This window comes from Schistocerca serialis, unplaced genomic scaffold (genome assembly GCF_023864345.2).
Source record: "Schistocerca serialis cubense isolate TAMUIC-IGC-003099 unplaced genomic scaffold, iqSchSeri2.2 HiC_scaffold_992, whole genome shotgun sequence".
Classification (NCBI taxonomy): Eukaryota; Metazoa; Arthropoda; class Insecta; order Orthoptera; family Acrididae; genus Schistocerca; species Schistocerca serialis.
This window is the reverse complement of record NW_026048620.1, coordinates 120,001-125,000: the sequence shown is the minus strand read 5'-3', so window position 1 is coordinate 125,000 and position 5,000 is coordinate 120,001. Positions and strand designations below refer to the sequence as shown.

At 53.6% G+C, this 5,000-nt stretch overlaps 1 non-coding gene across 1 annotated transcript in view; it reads right to left on the bottom strand.

Moving 5' to 3' along the window:
- LOC126454621 (small subunit ribosomal RNA) overlaps positions 1-1,395 on the bottom strand; it is a 1,910-nt gene extending 515 nt beyond the window's left edge. Inside the window, exon 1 of the ribosomal RNA XR_007585272.1 lies at positions 1-1,395. This exon is cut by the window's left edge and continues 515 nt beyond it. This is a non-coding gene — a ribosomal RNA (small subunit ribosomal RNA).
- Positions 1,396-5,000: the final 3,605 nt, after the last annotated feature.

The following is a 5,000-nucleotide window of genomic DNA, read 5'->3' as shown; positions in this document are numbered from 1 at the left end:
TCCACCAACTAAGAACGGCCATGCACCACCACCCACCGAATCAAGAAAGAGCTATCAATCTGTCAATCCTTCCGGTGTCCGGGCCTGGTGAGGTTTCCCGTGTTGAGTCAAATTAAGCCGCAGGCTCCACTCCTGGTGGTGCCCTTCCGTCAATTCCTTTAAGTTTCAGCTTTGCAACCATACTTCCCCCGGAACCCAAAAGCTTTGGTTTCCCGGAGGCCGCCCGCCGAGTCATCGGAGGAACTGCGGCGGATCGCTGGCTGGCATCGTTTATGGTTAGAACTAGGGCGGTATCTGATCGCCTTCGAACCTCTAACTTTCGTTCTTGATTAATGAAAACATACTTGGCAAATGCTTTCGCTTCTGTTCGTCTTGCGACGATCCAAGAATTTCACCTCTAACGTCGCAATACGAATGCCCCCGCCTGTCCCTATTAATCATTACCTCGGGTTCCGAAAACCAACAAAATAGAACCGAGGTCCTATTCCATTATTCCATGCACACAGTATTCAGGCGGGCTTGCCTGCTTTAAGCACTCTAATTTGTTCAAAGTAAACGTGCCGGCCCACCGAGACACTCACTCAAGAGCACCCTGGTAGGATTGCAACGGGGTCCGCCTCGGGACGCACGAGCACGCACGAGGCGCGTCGCACGCCTTCAGCTCGCCCCACCGGCAGGACGTCCCACGATACATGCCAGTTAAACACCGACGGGCGGTGAACCAACAGCGTGGGACACAAATCCAACTACGAGCTTTTTAACCGCAACAACTTTAATATACGCTATTGGAGCTGGAATTACCGCGGCTGCTGGCACCAGACTTGCCCTCCAATAGATACTCGTTAAAGGATTTAAAGTGTACTCATTCCGATTACGGGGCCTCGGATGAGTCCCGTATCGTTATTTTTCGTCACTACCTCCCCGTGCCGGGAGTGGGTAATTTGCGCGCCTGCTGCCTTCCTTGGATGTGGTAGCCGTTTCTCAGGCTCCCTCTCCGGAATCGAACCCTGATTCCCCGTTACCCGTTACAACCATGGTAGGCGCAGAACCTACCATCGACAGTTGATAAGGCAGACATTTGAAAGATGCGTCGCCGGTACGAGGACCGTGCGATCAGCCCAAAGTTATTCAGAGTCACCAAGGCAAACGGACCGGACGAGCCGACCGATTGGTTTTGATCTAATAAAAGCGTCCCTTCCATCTCTGGTCGGGACTCTGTTTGCATGTATTAGCTCTAGAATTACCACAGTTATCCAAGTAACGTGGGTACGATCTAAGGAACCATAACTGATTTAATGAGCCATTCGCGGTTTCACCTTAATGCGGCTTGTACTGAGACATGCATGGCTTAATCTTTGAGACAAGCATATGACTACTGGCAGGATCAACCAGGGAGCTGCGTCAACTAGAGCTGAGCAGCCGGCCGCCCGGGAGTGTGTCCCGGGGGCCCGCGCGAACACGCAAGCGTCCGCTCAATTATTCTGCAAACAGGAGGAGGCTGAGCTCCCCTGCACCATACACCTCGAAACCCTCTCAGGTCCCGGCGGCGCGCAGCGCCGTCCTAAGTACTTGGTCGGGTTCGAGAGAGGCGCAATCGCCCGGGGTTTGGCGAGTAGACGCTTTAGGTGCGACCACCCGTGCTCCCAACTGAGCTTGCCGCTGCCGACAGAGGCCCGGGAGCGTGCTGTCGTGGCATTGCCGGCGGGAGACAACACGCGCCACCTACGGTGACCGGCAGCTCCAACGCCAGCGCCACAGAAGGACAAAAGCCCCACTTGGGTGCCGAAGCGAACTCTCCCAGCACAGCGCACGCGCCAACACGTCCGCACAGCTGCGATACAAACCACCTGCGAGAACCGCAGAGGCGACCGAGCAGCAGACGGCGTCGCGGCGCCGAGCGCCGGGCGGCGGCGCATCCTCAGCGCACACAGTCCTCAATCGGACCAGCACACTGCAGATGTCCACCGCGCTTCGCACCGGGCCCGCGAGGACCTACTTTGGCCGCACGGCGCCGCGTGCAGGGTGCGCCGGCGCGCAGCTGCGCCGCCTGCCGCCTCCGTCGGCCGGCGCGCCTGCCACTGGCCGCCCCCACCAGCCGGCTGTAGCGCGTGCGCCCACGCACCGCGCGGCCAGCACGCCGGGAGGCCCCCCCTCACCGGCCGGGGACGGTCCCACCCAGCCACCGCCGCGTATCGCTTCACACCCAGATGCCATTCACGTTCGTGGGCATGGTGGGTATCGCTGGAACAACCGGTTGGTAGCTCAACCGATCGTCGCCATCACTGATTCACCTCTAGCGAGAACAACCGCACCACAACGGTTTACCAGTTGTTCATTTGCGTAACGTCACCAGCAAACGTAGGCGTCCATCGCCATTTGCAAATTCAACGATTGTTGCATGCCTGTGTCAGGTGTCACGACACACTATGTCTGCCCACATACACGCAACAACATGTGCACGCTTCGCGAACACGTGGAAGGTGGCCCCCGTACGTATGCGATGTCCATTGCGCGAACGACTGTCAACCGGCCTCTGTCGCATGTCGCAGATGTGGAACGCAGTGCACCATGCTATCACGGTGTGTGAGAAGAGACGACTACGTCTGACAACACGCGCCACTACATCAACAGACGGCTCATGCTGATCGCCATCCAGGGCATACCACACTGCAATCCAGCTCTTATAGGGAGACGACACGTAGCTGAGTGCACAACATTTGGACCGCATGGTTCGCCGTTGTTGGCGCAGTCGTTGTACGGTCACATGTACCACGATGTATCATTCAGTACATGAGGACCAATGTGCAGTACAGTGTGTGATTTGGACGTACAACATCAGCGGACAGTTGACACAGGCCGTACCACAGCGTAGGCTAAGTGCTTCGCCATGCGAATGCCAATGAACAACTGCAAATGCCAATGAACAACTGCAAAGGGCATTGAGCATGTACGTCCTGCTGCCATCCACATTACAGTGTATAGCTGCAAGGTGTTTAACATGAAGCGATACACTGGGGACCGGGCAGTGCGAGTAGCAAACTATATTGCGGGGGTTGCAGTTAGGCAACACTACACTAATTTAACGCGTCGTATGACAATTACAGAGCAGGTTAAGGCCCAACGTGTGTTGGGTTAAGGCCCAACGTGTGTTGGGTTAAGGCCCAACGTGTGTTGGGTTAAGGCCCAACGTGTGTTGGGTTAAGGCCCAACGTGTGTTGGGTTAAGGCCCAACGTGTGTTGGGTTAAGGCCCAACGTGTGTTGGGTTAAGGCCCAACGTGTGTTGGGTTAAGGCCCAACGTGTGTTGGGTTAAGGCCCAACGTGTGTTGGGTTAAGGCCCAACGTGTGTTGGGTTAAGGCCCAACGTGTGTTGGGTTAAGGCCCAACGTGTGTTGGGTTAAGGCCCAACGTGTGTTGGGTTAAGGCCCAACGTGTGTTGGGTTAAGGCCCAACGTGTGTTGGGTTAAGGCCCAACGTGTGTTGGGTTAAGGCCCAACGTGTGTTGGGTTAAGGCCCAACGTGTGTTGGGTTAAGGCCCAACATAGGTTGGGTTAAGGCCCAACATAGGTTGGGTTAAGGCCCAACATAGGTTGGGTTAAGGCGCAACATAGGTTGGGTTAAGGCGCAACATAGGTTGGGTTAAGGCGCAACATAGGTTGGGTTAAGGCGCAACATAGGTTGGGTTAAGGCGCAACATAGGTTGGGTTAAGGCGCAACATAGGTTGGGTTAAGGCGCAACATAGGTTAGGTTAAGGCGCAACATAGGTTAGGTTAAGGCGCAACATAGGTTAGGTTAAGGCGCAACATAGGTTAGGTTAAGGCGCAACATAGGTTAGGTTAAGGCGCAACATAGGTTAGGTTAAGGCGCAACATAGGTTAGGTTAAGGCGCAACATAGGTTAGGTTAAGGCGCAACATAGGTTAGGTTAAGGCGCAACATAGGTTAGGTTAAGGCGCAACATAGGTTAGGTTAAGGCGCAACATAGGTTAGGTTAAGGCGCAACATAGGTTAGGTTAAGGCGCAACATAGGTTAGGTTAAGGCGCAACATAGGTTAGGTTAAGGCGCAACATAGGTTAGGTTAAGGCGCAACATAGGTTAGGTTAAGGCGCAACATAGGTTAGGTTAAGGCGCAACATAGGTTAGGTTAAGGCGCAACATAGGTTAGGTTAAGGCGCAACATAGGTTAGGTTAAGGCGCAACATAGGTTAGGTTAAGGCGCAACATAGGTTAGGTTAAGGCGCAACATAGGTTAGGTTAAGGCGCAACATAGGTTAGGTTAAGGCGCAACATAGGTTAGGTTAAGGCGCAACATAGGTTAGGTTGAGGCACAATATAGGTTAGGTTGAGGTACCGTATAGGTTAGGTTAAGGTACAGTATAGTTTAGGTTAAGGTACAGTATAGTTTAGGTTAAGGTACAGTATAGTTTAGGTTAAGGTACAGTATAGTTTAGGTTAAGGTACAGTATAGTTTAGGTTAAGGTACAGTATAGTTTAGGTTAAGGTACAGTATAGTTTAGGTTAAGGTACACATTGTTGTATGGAAAGGTGTAATGGGGGGGGGGGGGGGGGCGGCCGGTCGGTTTGTTGATTGTGATTATAGTAAGTGGATGCCTGCGGCATCATCTGATTTGCCACGTCAGGATGCACCTTTGGCTCATGACAGGCGGCGCTCCGATTCCATGCTTGTGGCAGACCTGTGTCTTTCATTCCTGCCATTGTTTGTGTGCTGTGAGAGGAGGCAGTATTGTGATGTTGGGTGCACCCCTGTGTAGGACATGTGTGGGTGTTGGTGGCTTAGCTGAGCAATGGTGGTTGTCGGGGGGGTGGGATATTCCGTTTTCTGAGTGGACCTCCCAGTCTGGTTATGACAGTGTGGATTGTCTCATGTGGCGGAGAGGATGCACTGGGTGTTGTTCCATGCTGGTGCTTACATATTGTCTGTGTGCGTGTTACAGGCGGAGAGTAGTGCGTGATAAGAGTGTGTGGCTGCCGTGTGGTTG